Below are 20,188 nucleotides of genomic sequence, written 5' to 3' on the forward strand. Positions count from 1 at the left end.
CATGGTAACTGGGGGAGACTATGAAGCACACAAAATGCAATGGAAATAACAGGAGGCTTTTGGTCAGCTCTCCCAGAAGCCTCTGTAACTCAGTAATAGAGACATTTTGCAAGAAACACACCCTTTAGTTAAAGGGTGATTTTTTTTTCCTGTTGCCCTTGTTCCAGCTTTCATAAATTTAACAATGTTCTACACTATCAAAGCATTCATTCATCATCTTGATTTCTTGTCCCTCCCATTGTAAATGCTATTCTACTACCTTTAGCTAATTTATGTACAGTTGCCATTCCTAGCAGGCTCACAGAATGCCATCTGGAGGCAAAGACACTCCAGCAAGTCAGGCAAAGTATTTCATCTGGTATCAGAGGTTTTGTATGCATGCTTATTTTATAAAAGTTTGTACACTTATTTCATAAAAACATTAATTTAGCAGTTTCCTTTTCTACACATGCATGCAAGTGAAGGATGGCTTTGTTTGCTAATAGAAGTTTAAGCATCTGAATTTGGAGTCAGGCTAGAAATAAGATCTCAGATTGGATCCGTTTCAACAGGACCTAAACCCAGAAGAATTACAGTAGTCTTGTCATACGGCAATGACTTATACAACACGCACCATTGCCATGTAGTTATTTCTAAGGATGGCATCTCAGTTTGCTCTATGGACCTGTTCTGAGTGCAGGGTGATCTACTCAGCAGGTTCAAGCTGCGTTATTGGAACAGATGATCCCAGCAAGCAAATAATTTTATTTCATAAATTCATGAAGTACAGAGTCTGTACAAGAGGCCATTTAATTGCAGATCCCTCGCTGCTCATCCCAGCAGCTTGTGCTTAGTTTAAGCAGCTCTTTCAAGCAGGCCTGCAGCCCTGACCTGAATAAATCAAGAGCTGGGGAATTTATCACTGTTCTTGGTAGCTTCTTACAACGGTTATTAAACCTCACTGTTAAGGATGCATACCTAACTCTCTGATTTCAAGTTCAGTCTTGTGCTTACCCTGCTAAATTACAGAGCCCTTTAGTACACATTTCCGCTCTCCACAAAGGCGCTTAAACACTGCAATCAAGTTGCTCCTCAACGTTTTTTGTGATAAGCTAAATAGACCGAATTCTTCACCTCTTTCTGTGAAGAACTCAGGCCTTTATCTAGCTCTCAAGCTTTCTAGGCTCCAGTCTTTTAACATCTACAAAGCACAAGCAGGCAGAGGCTGTACTCCAGTGCACATAACCACACAGGTTCTGTCTAATTAGGGGAAAAACTGTGCCGCAGCAGGCCCATGGATCAAGATCTCCACAGCCTGTCCTATGCTGTCCATGGTGTGGATGCTGCCTTCTGGCCTGCACAACCAAGTTTCTCATCTGCACAAACCAAAGGACAAGTGAAGGGATGCTGGAGGACATGAGGAAAGAAAGCAGATACCTAGACATCACTTCAACATGAGCTGAGGTCATAGTGACACACGCACCTGAACCCAGCATCGCAGCAGCTCTGCCAGGCTCCTGCTTCCATTGCAGCCTTTGAACAGGGGCACATGTGGAGATCATGGAATCATCTCTTCCCTACTGTGGCAGAAGCTCTTGTACTACCTTGGGAAACATGAATGACCTGCCAGCCCTCTGCCTTCTCTCAGCTGAAGGGCTCTAGCTGAAGTAGCTATTTAAAAATGAGTATGAAATATCCGTTCATTCATGAGGGACACAAGACTAGCTCCTGACTGACCATAGTCACTAGAGGCAGATGACCTCTTTTAGAGAAAAAAGGTAGAGAAGAGGTTTGAGATTTCTCCACACTTAGGCCGTGCTTATTACAATCACAGTCGCCATTGAAAGTGTGATGTGAAGGAACAGAAAAATGGCACTTCACTCCAACTAACATGTGCAGGCATGAATCTGGGCCCATACATATCAATCCCGTAGGTGTGTACATCTGGTTTTCTAAGGACCAAAGAATTGTCTTTACACCCCCTGTAGTAGTACAATACCATACAGACGTGGCATTGCCAAGAATGGGTTTTGAGCTTTCTTGCAATGAGGTTTGTCACAGAGAGGAGGAAAATAGAGCAAAATAGACAGAGCAGCCTTCTGCTTCAGCAAAACGACATTGTGAGGAGTGCTAATGCTCTGCCTGATCTTGCAGCAGGCTTTACTCATGGGAGCAGGCTCATCAGCTTAGCCAGGGTGTGTCACAGGAGGAAACAGAAGGGAAAAAAGCCAGGCCCCTGTCAGTAACTGCAGGCATCCTTCTGTGCTCAGGGGGAGTGTGGTGGAAGAGGAAGAGGGAAGAAGTCACATTTAACAGGGTTTGGGCAACAAAATTTTTGCCTCATTTCAACTTGGGCTGCATGTTCTGGCCCAAAATCCAAAGCGACAGTTCCAGCTACCCAGAAACAAATCCCAGCTGCAGAAGAGGAAACAAAAAAAACTACACACACACACACAAAAAAAAAAACCCAAAAAAGCCTCAAAAAAGGAAACACCCCCCCCCACACACACACACACACACATATATGTGCATAAAATTCCCTCTTCATTTTGTGGAAAGCATTTAATTGGGGCATATTTTTAAGTAGACCACCCATTACATCCCATTGCTGTAGTCTTGACACTTTTGCCTTCAGCTTCCACTTGAATTGCCACTGAAACCACTATTAAATGGCAACGTACTTCAGATTAAAAGAAATAACCTCTGATTTACTTCGTATTGCAGATGACTTTGGGAGGAAAAGCACTTTCTGACAGCTGTTTCCATTTCATTGTGCTTTTTTGTTTTTTGAAAAAGAAACCATTTGTTTTCAATTTGTCTATAAATAATAGAGGAAAACACAGCTGAGGGGCCCAGTGTGATTTTTATAGAAAGTACATTTTTAGAAATTTGATAAGCTTATAGCCGCATACATTTGAAATCACAGTAATATAAAGTACAGAATCTTAAAGAAAACCTACTTGTCAAGCAATCTAGTATTTATTTTATCTAGCACTTGGCAGCATTTATCAAATACCGTGCATTCAGAACAGCTTTGCAACTAGATTCTGAGTGCATCAATTCAGCTCACACTGCTTTGGTACAGATCAGAACTAGCAGATTATCAATGACAGTGATAGCAGCTAGTACTGAAGTAAATCTATTTTCAGATGCAGGATGAAGCCTCAAGAAGCCTTGATGATAGCCAGAGCACAAAAGAAGCCCCCCAGTTAGTCCCCTTATTTCCTCTGAAAAGCTGTATTTAAAAAAGAAACAGGGAGAGTTTTGTCGCTGCTGTACCTCAGGAAGATTCTTTAACCTGGAGTATTTTATCTGACCATTTAGAGGATTTCTGATCTACAGTGTGATTCATAGTACAGCAAACTAACGAGACTGGAGCAAAAGTGGCAGGGGACAGAGGTACATAGCACAAATGTAATAGAACTCTAGAATAGTGAGTTTTCTCTTTGCAGTCCTAGTACTATAGTGTTTATGATTCTAACTCGTCCTCTTGTTTTCCTTACATATAATCACTGCATCACACTCATTCCATTTAACTGATATGTTAAGTTTTTATGCATAATGCAGTGTTTAGGAATATCAGTCAGGTTAAAAATTCAAGTCAGATCAGAAGCTGAAGGCATTGGAGATAGTGTTCTTGAAGAAAGGCTGTTTCCAGCTTGCATCACAGCGTGTGAAAGCTACCGGGAGCCATTACTAAACAGAAAGGTTTTATTACAGAGACCGGCTGCTACCTTGTAAGGTTTCTGCAGAATGAGAAATTCAGCACGCTTGTATCAGCACAGTGCCTGGCAAACATAGAGCATGCAGCCCGGAGAGACTCCTAAATCTTCACAGGAGAGACTGCACTTCCTATATAAGGAAGCAGGCTCCGTGTTAAAGTTAGGCTTAGATTTGAGGACGTAAGAATATTTCCCATCAGACTAATCAGCTGGAGCCGTTCGTTCAACATGTGGAACAGTCCTAACAGCGCATAGAAATGACCAAGCCTCAAAAAGACAAGTTCACCAAGGGGCTCAAGGCAGTCTAACAATCATCTCTGTCCTTCCATCAGCATCAGATTCCTCCAGCAGGAGCAATGTGGGCTACAGAATAGCCCAGAGGTAGTTATTAGGGAGTCTAAGGGGAAGAAATAGGATAACAGTCACTGCTACCACTGACTACATAGGGTAACCCTGCTTACAGGCCTTCGAGAATTGCTTCTCTTCCATTTCTGGCATAGCAACAAAAAGTCATAGAAAGGCCTGACGAACTAACAAGGGGACACACAAAGACAACCATTTTAAACAAAAAGCATTTCCTAAAGTTCAATGAGCTTACAGCTGCCCAGTACATAGAATTAAGGTGACTGCTAGCTGCCTACTTGACAATACAGATTGCAGATGAAGTCTCATCTAGACTTTTAGGGAGGCAGAAGGGGAATCGCTGTCCACAGTCCCCTCAGACTTTCCTCCAGGAGCTCTGCTGGCAGTAGTCTCTACTGTTCCCCAGAGGCAAGCAATGTCCTTTACTGTAAAGCTGTTAGTAGACAACAACTAGTCATTTCAAGAATATGCTCTGTTTTCAAATAAATACATGGAACAGGCTGCTTGATGAAACATAACCGTTCGGGTGTGTGGTTTTTTTGGTTACAAAGGAAACTGCACTGCTCTCAGTGGACTTAATCTGGATGGCAGTTGCTTTGACATCAGCCAGAAGTAACTTCACTAAAACCCAAGGGGAGTATTTTAGCAAAGTGCATTAGGGCAGGTGGCTGCCTAAATTCCTCAGCTTTAGCCCCCAGTGATTTGGAAGCACTGAATTAAAAACCACCCCCCATAATCTCCATGTTCATAGCATATTGGTTCACGTTGCCCACATACACACCCTGGGAGGACATGACAGATTTGTTCCCGTCATCTTCTACCACTCCTTAAGGAAAATACATAACCAGCATCCCACCTGTCACATACGGAGTCACCTCCCAATTAAATATATTTCTTATTTGTACTTTTTTCTATTCAACAGATAAACAGATTTCATTTGTCAGCACAGCTCACTTCCTCAGGAAAAGAGCTGAAGGTTATGCACTAACAGAATGCTAATCACCCACCAAAACACTTGCTGTAAGACATACGCTCATACTGTATCCCTGGGAACATTAAAAGTCAGGGGGACCAATTTCAATGAGATGTTGAGGGAAGAACGTCCTCTCAGGCTGAAAAAGAAAAGGAATAACTCAGTTGGCATGGTGACCAGTTCTGTCATACCAAGTTAATATCCTGCTGTCATGCAATGATGTACGTGTGCTGGTTTTACACACAACACAGTCTAAATTATGGACAGAAAGCAGTTAATGAGTCACTGCACCAGGCTGCTGTGTGCCTTAGAAACAACTAAGGCCCTGTGGGCCCAAGCTGTTCATAGCGTTCCGCAAGTAGTAGGTCCCAGCCACAGCCAGGAGGTCTAAATCAAGAGCAGGAGTTGGTTGCTGCAGAGTCCAAGCCTCATCTGCATGCAAGGCCAGTTGCACCACACTGCCCCTCCTCACCTTGGCAAGATGCTGCCATTTCCCTCCCCAAACCACTCCTGTCCTGTCCCTGCAAAGCACAAATGACACGCAAAGATTTTGGCAACCTCACAGGAGGTTGCTCACAGGACCACAGAAGCTAACAACTCACACTCTTGTGACAGCAGTTCTTACAGTGCATGCTCGCAATGACGACAGGACACACCAGGAGTGGTACATTCCCAGCAGTATTACACAAGCTACTGCTGAATTTTATTAACAGAAGTTCTCTCTCCCTCCCCCCAGGAATCTTCATACACCAAGCCTCCTGCACACATTATGAGATATTCATAAGCGGGCACAAAGTTTAAGGACTATAAATGGGTTATTTCCTAGTACTCACACAGTAATCCGGCAGCAGAATTAGGCACAAATTTGGCATTCCAACTGTCATGGCTTTGTGTTTTAATCAAACATTATATAAGGCCAAAGAGGCCCAGGAACTGACCATACTATCTCTAATGTCAGGAACTGATTACAAAGGCACCAGTGGTTCTTATTCTTGCCAATACAGCTCCAGTCTGATAGAAAATTATTTGACTGAGGGCTGATTCAGAAAGGAGCCATAAACTGATAATACCCACATTACTACAGGAACCAAGACCGTAATCTCTGAGGGTTATTTCCCAAAGCAAATATTTAAATAAACTAACATCTAAACAATAATAAAATGTAATTAGAGATAAGCAAGGTTATAAAAGTTATTCTCCTGTAGGTTGCAGGAAATCTTATTTCCAGATCCCTTCAACATACAATGGAATTAAAAAGTCCCTATGATACAAATAGACATTATAACCTAAGATCAGATTTCCTTTCAATACCAAAAGCATTTCCTTTGGGAAGTTGTCAATAGACCCACATAGTGACAAACCAGGGTTGGTTTATTTTTGCATTGTCTTTAAGGAACATCTGGATATCCTGTCAATACATTCGCACCTTCTTACAGGACCCATATTGACTTGCCATAATGGGAGACTCCAAGTGACTCATCATAAAGGTGCATCTCTTGTCCAGTAATCCAGGAGGCACTATGAACGCACATATGTCTTTATGCTTGCCTTTCTTTTTTTTCTTTCAAGATGAGAAAAAGTCTATTCTTCCCTAAAATTTCCTAGTCACTAAATCTCTATTTCAAAAGTAGTCACCATTAACCTGTCTGGTGTGTCTTTATGCTCTTTAAAACCTCCAAAAACAACATGCCAAGAAAAAGAGGAAATAATCCATAAAAATATTTCAGTCCCCTAATTTGTGAGTAGAGACTGCAGTGAATCGCAGCCAGGCAAGACAGCGAGGCAGAGCATCAGCCCAGATCCACAGGCTGCCAGCACCACAGAGGAAGAGGAGAAGTGGAGGCTGGAGCAGGTGCAGTTCTTCAATTCACAAGCACAGTGACCCTCCGTAGGAGCATGGCAGGAATTTCAAATGGGATTAGCCACCCAGACAAGGGAAAGGTCATACTTGACATTTCCACTGGAAATTCTAATGCAAGTAGGCCTCTGATACTCATGAATACTTTCTTCACACACATCTAACATCCATACATATGTAAAAGGAAAATGATAAAATGTGATGACTAATTTATGTTAATCTCATAAAGCAATAACACCAAGGGCTGACTACATAGAAACATTAGTCAGGCAAAGGAGCACAATATTATTGTATTCTGCTCTTCTTTGCACCATTTAAAATTGGTTCATTTTGATAGGGCTGTTATTTGTTTAGTTTTCAAAAAGTGCTCAGTGCTGTACAAGGAGTAGGCCATAGCGGCTTAATCCTTGCTCATAGTAAGTAGCATAGTGATTTCTTGGCTTTCTTTTGAGTGGTTTTGATTATTACAGTAGGGACAGTAAGCAACAGAGGCTGAGGCAGAACCAAAGAGAGAAGCCTTATTTTGCCATCTAGGAAGCCTCTAATTTTATAGCCTACCTCAGGCTTGAGTTTTTACACACTGTAAAATCCTGGTTGAACACCAAAGGAAAGCATTACTTTTTGGAATTAGACCCCAGTGCAATTCAAGTAGGATGCTTACAAGATGAAAATTACACGGAAACTAGTTCTGCTACAACAAAGCTTTTCTCACCTCCAGGAGCCTTCACAAGAGCACTACTTGATGCCCAGCTGCTTCCGAACACAGCAACATCAGTTTTTATGATACATCTTGAAAAGCACGTTTCCTGTCACAGTTGTCTTCTGTAGTCACCAAATTAGACAGAACATAGGTGCCTTGGTTAATCTACATAAAGAAGAAAATCAAAGTTATTACAAGAGCGGAGGGGATGGATATTTTGGTTGTCATGACTTACTTTACACAGCAGACTAAACTGCCCAGCAAACCGTTAGGAGTGCACTACGGTACCGACAGGAGTCTTCCAGTAAGGGCAGGAAAAGAAGCCCAAGCTAAATATGAATTAAAGAGAGAAGGAGCCAACACTGTCAGGAGTCTTACTCAAAATTTTATTTTCAGTGCAGCTAAGAGCAGATTTTACCCCTCGTACTATCAACACCTGTTGCATTTCTGTACACTTATTTCTGCCCTTCAAAATTATTTCAAAGGGCAGTGCCTCATTTTCCCCAGCCAGGGGTAGGGAAAGCATTTATTAAACTCCTTAAAGCTTGTTTATTTTTTCTTAAGGGTAATTACAGGCCTAAAATGACTTAATTTTGTTTATTACAAGTTTTAAAATGACAAGTTCATCTGAAACCAGAAAATAGTGATACTTTAGCAACAATAAAAGGCCACAATCCTGCAAGCACTTATGCATATGCTTCATGTTTTGCATGCAAATGGCGCATTGACTAAATCCCAGTTCTTCAAAAGAGAAGAAAAGACTGAAAGGGAATCATTGTTTTCCCAGGCAAACAGTGCTGCAGAAGAAAGGAACAAGTTAGGAATATAGAAAATTAACTCATTTCCTGTCTCCCACCACACACACATATCCTCAAACTCATGAAATAACTTCAGGTATCTAAAGTTCCGTCTGTATGTAACCCAGTTTCTCAGCATCTTAATGCTTTATTAATTTTCCAAGGCAGTTTATTTAGGCAGATCTAAAATGGCAAAAATACTTTAAAAGATTATTCAAGACAAAACACTGTGAGCAAGCAGAGGCCAGCTCTGTTATTTTGCCTCCTTGAACTATTTTAAAAAGGAAAAAAAAAAAAAAAATTAAACCAACCACCAAGGAAAACTGTAGAAATTAATTTACTCAACCCACACTTCCCTTAAGCTTCCCAGTTAGCTCCATCCTGATTTCCTCCATGCTAGTTAACCATAGCGTATCGCTTCAGTCAAAGTCACCCCAGGCTAGAGCTGGCAGGACAGATCAAAACAGCATTGCTGCTGTAACTGGTGACACTCCTGCGGCATCAGGGCTGCGTTCAAATTCTAGCATGTCGTGAGCTGAAAATGACTTAGTAGTCCAAGCAGCCCAGCCACAGCAATTTCCATGGAAGCACAAGAAACCTCATAGGTGTCTTCTCTAGCTGAAGTCAAGGAGGAGCAGCTCATAACCTTGCCCACTCCCAGGAGGGGATAGGAAAGATCAAGCCCCAGTCCAAGAGAAACCTGCAGCTTGAGGCTTTCCAGAGCCAGGCAGTACACAGTAAAAGCAGTCCAACAGCCAGCTCAACATGGCAAAACCCACAGCAAAGCCACGGTGCTGGAGACCAGCAAGGGAGTATGTACCAAGTGTGACACCAAACTACATTGCAGGAGGCCCCCTGCACCGTTAGAGAGTTACAGGTCACAAAATATGTGCAAGCAAGCACCAGCTTCTGGGAAGATAGAAGTTACTTAGGAAGGATAAGACCCTTAATCTGGGGCATGAAGTGACCACTTGTTGATGTGGGTTAGAGCGTAACTTCCTCTGAGCACATGATCACAGATGCCACAGGGAGAAGCTCATGAGAAAGCCCACATGAAAGCCCACATTGCTGTGGTTCCCTTGCTGAAGTTCCAGCTGGCTTGCTCATCTCTGTGCTACAGCACTGCAGGCACATGCGTCTACCATGAGAGAGCCCAGGCTGCAGCCCAGTCTAGTGGCCCCCAAGATGTAGTCAGTGGTTAAAGGGTGGTCACCATCTGTGGAAAATATCTGAAAACATGCAGAGAGCTGAAAACAGTCACAGGCATCTTACTGGCTAGCAGTGGCAAAGACATTAGTAAGTGGAAATAGCCTTCTATTACACATACACAGGTTCCCACACAGGATGATGAGAATTAGATAATACCACCTTGCCTCATGCTGGGTTACGTTTTTTTCACTTGATAAAAAGTCATGAGTTACTCTTCTGCCATTGTCAATTTCTTTCAAGCCTAACTATCATGGTGCCATCGCTGAATCCACATGAGAGATTTGACAAGTGGAAAGAATTAAAAATCAATTTGCTTGCATGAATTTTCCCATAGCTGTTCTTTACCAATTATCATTAAAAAAGAAAAAAGCCTCCTGAACTTGCACAAATTGGAAACTACATGAAAGCAATTCAGATCGAACTACTGCTTTGAGGTTCCTTCCAACCTGAAATATTTTAAGATTTAAATACCCTGATAACAATAAATTAGGCACAGGGGAGAAGACAGAGCAGCAGTCATTACTCTGATTAAAACCAAACGATACGGGTACAGCACATGCAGAATGAATGAAGCTGTACAGCCTCTGCTAATTGAATAGTTTCTTGTAGCCTTGAGAGCTACAGCTGATACAACCTCCGCTTCTCAGAGACACTCAAGTTACCACCTGACCAATCGTCCAAGCAATGCAACTAAATCTATACAAATATTTCAATGTTTCTTACTGCCCAAAGATAATATTCTAATGGACAAAATGGGTGTGCAAGGGAAATGCATGGAACTCATTAAGAATTACAAGCAAACTCTTCCTCATGGAGAAGTCCTACGACATCTAACAGTGGTGAAACCAATAGGCTTGTACAGCAGATTGCCCTGAGAGCACCTGAACATTTTCTAGGCCTGGCGTTTTAGGGCTTGCTTCAGGAAATGTAAATACTATGGAATTTTTAAACGCAGTGTTACATGGCAAACACCAGCTCCTCTGCCACCCAGACACTTCACAGTTAAAAAGAATCACACCAAAATTTAAAACTTGGTGTAGTCATAAAATCATATAATGTAGTCCTCCTTTAGGATCTAAATGAATTCCAAATATTTCTGATTATTTGAACAGGATTGGGGTAAAGTCCATGCATGCATACACCAAGGATGTGTTCGATGTTACATCCTCATTTTAACACATCCTTCTGGAAAAACAGAAGCAGTTAGGAAAAGAGGGCAGGAGTTGCTCATCCGTGGTCTGCTTGTACTTAAGCAGGTAAGAACACGGTAGCTTGTATCAAACCATGCTGTCCAAAAGGCTACTTCACAGGACTCACTACTGCTCACAGTTAGGGCTTTTCCCTCGTTTACTGAGCACCCCCACTTCACTTGCTAGTGATAGGCGGCATTCAACATCACTTCCATTACTTGCTAGCACATTTTCTTCTCAGTTCAAGCTTTTCTTTTGTGTGAAGATCTAAACATTGATACAGACTGTAAGCAAGCACTGCACAGTTCCAACCCTTATTATGTTGCTCCTAATAGACCTCTTTCAAACAGCTCCCTGACATTTTCTTCTTCCACCCTTGGATTGACATAGGGAGGACAGGAACTTCTCTCCCAGACATTAAAGATACCAAGTGTTTTATCCACTCACCTCAAAAAGATGAAACATTTTGAAAGCCTTTTGCTGCTTCTCGTAAGCAATTAAAGCCAAGCCTGTCCAGACTTTCTTCATAACCTAGAGCCCAAACGCCTTTGTTCTTTGAGCTGCTAGCTTGTTGTCCAAGAGGCACATAGCCCTTACCTTTTGCTGCTGAGCACGGCTCACCCTGCATCACTGTGATGCTAGAACAACACCCACAAATACATACTTGGTGCATCCAAGTATACACTGAAATCCTCCATCACCTACCAGCTTTCACACAGATGCTCAGCAGCTTCTAGTCACATATGCTAAGCATACACAATTGACAGCTAACCTGATCTTACCATTGGCCAGGAATGTCCTGACATTTCTATGTATTTTTATATATATGTATGGTCAAGTCACTGGCATATTTATTTGTATTTTGTGTGTATACATGTATGTTTATATACGTATGTGTGTGTGTATGTGTGTGTGTATACACACTCATTCAAAACCCTCAACTAAATCAGCCAGTAACTTGAATAGCTTTAACAAAGCTTCTGAAGAAGAAACCCTGTAAAACAACCTGCAGTTCTACCAGGTACAGAGCTAGCAAAAAAAACCCCAAACAAAACACCAAAATCCAACCAAAAAACCCTTTAGCTCAGATCTCATGTAGGAGATGAAAATTTAAGTTCAGGCCTCCTTTAAACACCAACATAGGGAGAAATCCAGAACCAGAACCCATATTTGCAGTATATACATTGTACATATATTTTCATCCTAGACATGCATGATTAACTCTTGCCAGCATTATCAGCCAAACTGAACATTTTACAATTAAATACACACACACACAAAAGACAAGACAACTTTTCATTAGTCCTTTTAAAAGCACATGGAGGGTTCTACACAGAGGTACACTGGACTAAAAGCCTTCATATCTAGACTAACTGGTATTAGCAAGTAATTCTTTAACAGACTTTAAAGGGGAAAGCACTGTAAAACATAAACACACATACACAGAGAAATGCCTCTAAGTTCAGGAACAGTAACATTACGATTGTTTTCACAAACCTACTTAACCTACCTGACTGTATCACACATAGCTCACACATTGCAGGTTTCAGATCATGTGATTAGGAGTGTATTCTTTCCCTATAGCATCTCTGCCTCATTCTACATGTATTTAGTGGGAAGGTGTTAATTTGCACACACCCACATGCACTTTCCTGTGTTGAAACCTTACTGCATACCACTCAAACCCCATTCACCAATCAAAATGATTATTTACCTCAAGTGTCCCTGCAATGCTGTTCTCCCCAGTAACCACTCGCTTCACATGCACTAATTTGTCTTAACAACCCCTGTGAAACAGATATCATTAACCTGCTTGTTTTAGAAGATCCAGCATGAAGCTAATTGGCTTTTGAGTAGCAAAATTCTGGCAGGAATCAGTTGCCTCTGTGACTACCAGTAGGCAGCCTAACAGAAACACACCTTTCTCCCCAGTTCCTTCATCACATGCATATTACTGTTAACACAGGAAGTGTGATGATAGTGATTAAGCGTGTGAGTGCCGCTCCAAGGGCGTCTTTATTACCATGAAGGACACTGGGGTGGGGAAGGAAGGCAGCAATGTCCAACACATCCATCAGATTTGGGGATCTGTTTGGGATGCCTGGGAAGCAACAAATGGCATGTGATGGAAAGGCTCTCCAGCTACCTCTATGGGCTTAGGAGTAGTACCCTAAAAGAAATCAAGAACACACAATTATTTACAGCTGCAAAAACACCCAAAATTTAAGTGACCAGGTTTTGAAAACACCTACAACTGTCCAGGGCAACAACCATTTAGCTTAGACTGCATCCCTTCTTTTCCTGCCCCTACCTGCTGCCTCAGCCCTCCCAAGCACTCAGGCTGGTGAGAGCCTCAGGGCAGATCCACTCAAGTCTCTCAAGAAAAACAAAACCGCGTGCAACGTAACTGACGACCATACATGCCATAAACCATGCACAGGAGACTGAGCTCTGGTCATTCCTGGCTTGTGACGGCTGTCCAAAAAGCCTCAATAACATTGTTTTACAGCAGACTTCTGCATGCAAATGTTTTTCATAGAAAATTAAAGGGGCGGGGGGGGAGAATGTATGTGGCATGATGCAGGATTATAAACTTTATCTCAAATGCTTTATCTAACAAAATAACCAATGCCATTAAATGCTTTTAATTCCCTGTATAGGAACCTCACTGCCTTCACATCATGAGAGCCAGAAGGAATCCCTGGTCCCCCAGGTGAAGGGACCAGCCCCAGCTCCCTGCAGCAGCAGTACCTTGGCTGGGCACCATTCTGCACTGGGTCCAGGTTTCCAGCAGCTGCAGCCCAGGCAGAGGGGGAACTGAATGTGCAAACCGCTGTCGTGATGCAGAACATGTCCAGTTCACACCACAGGAGTTTGTGTTGTTTCCCAGATGAAGAAGCCGCCTTGACAGAATTAGAAAGCTACTGATGAATCAGTGAGACGATACATTTTTATTTTAAAGGTCACCATTCAAGGGAGCAGTGCAGTCCACACCAGTAACAGAAGGGTTGTGGTAACCAACATATATATCCTGTAGAAAATTCCTAGAAAACTGGGCAGTGACAGAACCCAAAAGAAAAACTCCATCAGGTGAAAATAAAAAAAAAAAAAACAACAACAACAAAAAAAAAAACAACTCAACAAGCAAAACCCCAACCAACAACAAAAATCAACAAAACTAAAACAAACAGTAAAGACCCCGCAGCATAGCGATGCGTCTCTAACTTCTGCAGGACTGGAAACCAGATGAATTTCTTATTTTTATTGTTTTCCAGACAGATGAAGACCAATATCAACAGATATTGAAAACCTAATTAAAAAAAAACACCAAACAACACCGCCCACCCCCCCGAGAAAAAAAAACAAAACACCAACACACACAAAAAACAGCCAAACAAAATCTGTCTTGATCATCACTTTTGGGTCATTGAATGACCTGCAGGGTAACAGCTTTTTTCCTGCTATTTCTAAGTCATCCAGATCAAGCTGGAGGGAAAAGGTAGGTTTGGGGTTTGTAGGGTTTGGTTTTAGACTATAGCTCAAGGAGAGTTTATCCATTCATTTAGATTTCCACCGCTCGACACCCCCCCCAAATACATGCCGTATACTTTAATAGAAAATAACAAAAGAGTGTATAAGTAATATGCCACCTGAGATACAACGCACCATCGGTTCTAGATTTTGAGGTTTAAAATTTCTTTAAAAACCTACAATTTTTCTCCTCACTACATTTTACAGAAATTCCTTAGCTTTCCCTAAACACCACCTCTTATCTGTCTACAGGTAACTGGAAAGCCTCTTCTTTTACAACTATCAAAGCTGCTTTTTGGAAAAGAGAGGCATCAGTCATTTCCTCCAGGGCCTGAGAGCATCTCCCCAAAACTAACTCTTCAGGCCACCCTGTCAGTGAAACACAGAGATCCAAAGCTCAACGCCAGCTGGAGGCTTTGGGCCCCTTTGTTTTGGGCAGGTTTTAGCTCACCTGCCTGGCAACCAGGCACATGAAAACCCTGTAGAAGAGAACCAAGGAGTAGCTTTGCCCCTCACCTTTGAGAAGCAGCTAACAACTTGCAAAGCAGCACACAGCAGTTTGCATCAGTGCGCAAGATGAATATAAAACCCTGAACCAAAACAATTTGTTTTGCAGTTTATTAAAGGAAATGTTTTCATATAATTAATCATGGTCTGCGAGGCTGCTTTATCCAACGCCGTTCCTCCCTACTCCCAGCCATGAGGCCTTAGCTGGGCTAAAATTCCGCAAAGCCCTGCATTGTTCTCCCTAACACCAGATCAGTGAACACAAAAAAGCAACTGCCATCTCAAAAGCAATCTGGTGATAGAGCCTGGTGCTATCTAATCAAGGGCAAAAGGTCACTTCCGAACAACTGGGCAATAAAAGATTATTTCCAGCCGCAGAACAGAAAGGCCCAGTGGTGGATGCTTGAAAGAGGGGGGTGGAAGGAGAGCAAAAGGGCTCCCGTCTGGGGGAGGAAGTGCATTGAATAAGGCCAGCAGACGGGAACCATCTGGCTTTGTGCGTAGTCTGTTCTTCAGAAGAGAGAGAAAGCCCCCTCAGCAGGGCCAGGGGCTCTGTGCAATGATTCAAACTGTTCTTTTCTGCAATTTAAAAGCACCATTCCCAGGCACCAAGACATTGGAAAAGGGAAATTTCCCAGCAGGCAGACGTGTCTTATCCGGCTCTAGCTGCAAGACAGAGCCCATGTTTTAATTTGGTTGTGATAGATGGCTCTTATCAGGGAGCAAGGCCTGTGGATAAAATAAAAAAAAAAAAAAAAAAAACCAAACAAAAGACCCCCATCTGGTTGTTCATTTTGTTTTTAAATATGGTTTCAGAAGAAACCTCCTAGGGACCAAGCACACTCAGATTCCCAACCCTCCCAACACACTGAGTTTGGTAACATTTTGAAACAGCAAACAGCATTTTTCAGCAGTATCACCTTTATTATGTATACTTCATGCATTTCCCCCTTCCTCTCACTCTCCACTTGTTATATGGCCTCATTTGAATAAAAGCAAGAAAATAAAAGGGCCAGATTACATTCAGTCCAGTTGCCATGGCCTGTGGGAGGGCAGAACTGAAAACACTTCAGTACAAATGGTACAACCCCTCCTCCCTCCCTTCACCCCTGCAGTTGTCCTACATGTCCTCACTTTCCCTCGCTACTTGGTTCACACCAGAGGCCCTTGGCACTCCTCGGCAAGAAGCTGAATCTATTCAAGCTCCCAGACACCTCCTCCGTTCACTAGTGAATTAACTGTAAGCATGCAAATCACACTAATCCAGAATTCACAGGAGAGGAAGTCAGGAGGGTGCCCAGTGCTCTGGGAAATATTTTTCCTTTCGGAAAGGGAAGGGGAGGGGTGGGTCATTGCACTCTTCTTTACAGCTCGCTGCAGGTCACTCTGGCTCATCTCAAAGAAAGCTTAGGTCAGAGGCTCAGCTTGATATTCATTGGTTTCTAAATCTGAGCCTCTTGAGCAATTGTCCCAGCAAGCCCAAGGACTGGGGCCTGAGCAAATAGCCATCGACTAATTCTGCTGTAGTAGGGGGGAAACGAAGCAGTTAAATGTCCAGTTTATCAACAGAAAACAACAACTGAGCCTTTGTCCTAACAGGGTGCATTAGGAAACCGCTTGGCACAGCTCATCTGCATGAGAAACCAAGGCAGCTGGGAAACACTGACATACGTTTTAGAGGGATCCACCAAGACATCAGACGAGAAAATTATTGATTTTCCTTTTGAAGGTCCCATTAAAAACAGAAAGAAAAACTCCAGAATTCTGGATAAGTCTGACACAGCTTAGCGCTTGAGACATTTTGGTTTCTTTTTAAAAAGCCCACATCACACTACTAAGAAGCCCACAAAGCAAGAGTTAAAACTGAGAAACTTGACACAGCAGGTCCTCTGCCATAGCTTGCTTGCTACAGGACAGAAAAAACCCATTACCAACAGCAATTTGACCAAATGGCCAAACCAAGCACTGCAACAGCTGCAATATTTATTCTTCACAGCTCTGCAAAGCTAGGGCACAATGCAAAGATACCGGTGTTTCTGCTATAGCCTTAATAAAAGACTGGCTATCAAATGGATACGGGTATGTGGAATATAATTTGGAGACACAAAGCCAACAACGGAAAACCATGTAGCTGAAGTGGAATACTATAAAGCGTGGAGGAAAAGTCATTCCCCTTGCCCCTCAGTACAGGTCTATTCTCAGGTTTTACCCAATTAAGGGTTTCTAATCAGTCATAGGCATTTTTCTGTAAATATTTTTAGACACCCAGAAGGTGTTAGAAAAGCCCTTTCGTTTTTCTCAGAGCAAAGTATGTAACCCATATAACATGCTTGGAAACTGCCCTCCACTCACTCTGCAAACCTAGTGGGAAAACAACCTGAAGGTGGAGAAAAGCACCCCAAATTTAAAGCAGGTTTGCCTGAGGTTAAGACTGCTGGTACTTTAACAGCCACTTTCAACACCTGAGAAAGTGAAACCACTTATTGGAACAACAACTTTCTGTGCAAGGAGAAGAAGATATCTTAGAAAACATGTCCCCAGAGCAGTCCATTTACAGACAAGTCAAGGCTAGATGAAGAATTTATCATCAGGAAGATCACAGCCCCAAACTCCTAGGTCATAACCTCCAACAGGAACTTACACAGAGCTCTCTTTAGAGAAGCAAATTTAGCCTTTCCTGTAATGCCCAAAAAGGAAAATCCACCCAAAGGGATGCTTCCACAGCCCAGCAGTACAAGATTCACGTTCCAGTCACAACAGAGACAAACATCTTCACTGCAGCAGGGGCAGTTTCTGCTCCCACACACCACGACCAAAAGCCAAGAGACCCACAGTTATTTCACAGCTACACCAGCATTCTTCGAGCATGCCGCACTAGCCCTACACTAAGCAGCTACCCTAGTTTCCACTTCACTTAGCATTAGTTACAAGCCTCTTTCTTGGGTAACTTGGCAGCTTTGTGGTTCAAGGGGGAAAGAAAAAGAAAAAAAAAACCTCATCCTATTAAGTGTAGCCCAGGGACCAAAAGACTCTGAAAGATAGGAAACCCTTCCCAGCATGAACAAACAACAGAGCTGCACTTGAAAATACAGGTTTTAATTGCAAGTGGCATTTCCAAGCTACCCTGCTCCTGGGGCCACCTCCATGCAGGCAAGGCATGCTATCAGACAGTTAATACCCTCAAACAAATGCTTCCCATTCCCAGCCACACAGAGAGCTTGCAAGGTTTTAAACATGCACCATTTGTATCACAAAAGCCACTCAAAGCCGCTGTCCTGGACAAGGCTCATCTCTAGTTAGGCACCCAACAAAGCGGACCTTCTTCTGGTAAGCACCTTGAGTTGGGATCTCTGTCAGGCTCAAAGCAAGCATTTTGCAGAGAGCAGAAACTGTAAATCACATACCAAAACCCTGTAGCTCAAAAACAGATCACAGGCCAGTTTTATCACTCCACACACTTTCCAAAGCACACTTTACAGCACCTACTAACCTAGCAGAGACTTACCAAATACATGCCACATACTCCCGTGTAGCTTCAGCAAAAAGGAAAAAAGCAGTGGGACTCCAGAAGGCCCGTAGGAATACAGCACACCTCTCCTGTAATAACGCCCAGATTCAAGGGTGCAGATCTTGTGGAAAGCCTGAGGAAGACCAACACCAAATCTGAGCTACAATAAGAACACCACTGCATAGTACCCCTATACTAAGGCACTTGCTCTGGGTGTCACCTCAGCTGTGGTAAATGTGCTGATTTTGTGGAGCAACACAGGTACTCTGGAGGGGCAGAAACTGGTCTGCCCCAATGGCCATTGGCTGCTCACAGCCTTCGGGACAGATCTGGTTTTCACATTTTACCCTGATTTTGCAGATTCTGAAGCAGTAGTCTACCATGTTCGCAGTATCCTAACTTGCTTATCCAACAACCCACACATACACTGCTCTGTCTTGCTGATTTGGGATCCTACAGGTTTGTACCCTGAGGGAAATATATTCCAGTAATCTGCTGTGCAGATTAGCCATGCGATCACTACTCCTTACATTCAGCTGTAAATCACAAGGTTTCCTGCCTAGGTCTAGATAAGAATATAACCCCCGGGCTATGCAGCAGCTGACAGTATCAAGTCCTTTTGTTAAGGAAATGCCTGCAGATGACTAAGTGCTTTCACCTGTTTCCCTTTGCCAGGTAGCATCTCCTCTGTATGCCTGGACTGAACTGAAGCTACTAGAGACAAGCAGCAGAAGCCATTTCTCCCCTAGAAACTGGAAGCTAAGACTCTTTAGATAAGAAATGACATCAAGAGTCTGGTTAACAGCTGTCCATTACCCAGGGGTACCAGAGCAGGGAAGGGCAAGGGAGCCTAAATACCTCCACCATAAGGGATGGGATGAGGATACAGGAGTAGAACCACATCCATCCAGCTGGGAAAGAGCTGAAACCAGGGGCATAGACAATGCCACAGGGGCATCAAGGAAAGACCAAGGCAGGCAGTATTAGTGGGATTTGCAGAGCAGCCCTGCAGGGCAGTGATGGGACCAGCTGCCATGAGAAGGAAAACCATGTGGCTACCCCAAAGAGAGCAAACACTCCCAAGCCGGTGGGTCAACAAGGTATTGCCAATACTGGAACCAGTCCAGCCTGCTGGTCCTTCCAAGAAGATCATAGGCCTGGGGACCTGGACTCTGACAGAAAATGAATCCTAAGACTCTTTATCCTAGAGGAAGAGCTGCTGTCATCATGCCCAAGGACATGACAAAGAGCAATCAGAGGTCACTCCACTGGCGTGGGACAATTGCCACAGTCCCATAGCTCAAGCAGTGCACCCTGGCCTGATTATAATTGCCAGTAAGCCCTGGTTGTCTTAATCTGCACTATAGAGGTCAGCTGCAAAAATGGGGCTTTGCCTAATACCTCCTCTCCAGCTTTCGAAGCCAAGGCTGAAGAGCTCTGTTAGTGGCCCTCCCCTGCCTCTGTACAGTACCAACACATAGCAGTAACACCTCATAAAATACCCATTATGATCAGAATTACCTGTACTGTGTGAAACAGAGGCAGAAAGATAGGATGTTTCTCTTGTTGTCCCTGCACAAAGTTGAGATTTGAAGGCTTAGTCCCTTCGTTCACACTGCTACCTACGTACATGAAGAGTAAGATCACAGTTGATCAGGACAGCAGAGAATTTTCCGTGAATATAAGACGACAAAACAGGTTGCACCACTGCTTATTATCAGACTGAGGAGTGAGAGTTGTCTCTACGGAAGGAAGACCTGGAGTCTGAGGGTTTGCTCTCCTCCATTTGTACCTCAGCCAAGGCTCAAGCCAGCTAGGGGAAATCTAAAAAAGTGCTTGCCCTTCCAACGC

General features: G+C 43.1%; 1 long non-coding RNA gene across 2 annotated transcripts; it reads right to left on the reverse strand.

Moving 5' to 3' along the window:
• Positions 1-2,828: 2,828 nt before the first annotated feature.
• Positions 2,829-18,535, reverse strand: LOC136016799 (uncharacterized). 2 transcript variants are annotated; one of them, XR_010613705.1, is made up of 3 exons: positions 18,335-18,535; positions 7,608-7,760; positions 2,829-5,176 (listed from the first exon to the last, which is right to left on the reverse strand). It is a non-coding gene; the product is annotated as an uncharacterized LOC136016799 (long non-coding RNA). The 2 variants fall into 2 exon arrangements; XR_010613706.1 differs by lacking the exon at positions 18,335-18,535 and adding an exon at positions 12,506-12,569.
• Positions 18,536-20,188: the final 1,653 nt, after the last annotated feature.

Source organism: Lathamus discolor, chromosome 1 (assembly GCF_037157495.1).
Source record: "Lathamus discolor isolate bLatDis1 chromosome 1, bLatDis1.hap1, whole genome shotgun sequence".
NCBI classification, from domain to species: domain Eukaryota; kingdom Metazoa; phylum Chordata; class Aves; order Psittaciformes; family Psittacidae; genus Lathamus; species Lathamus discolor.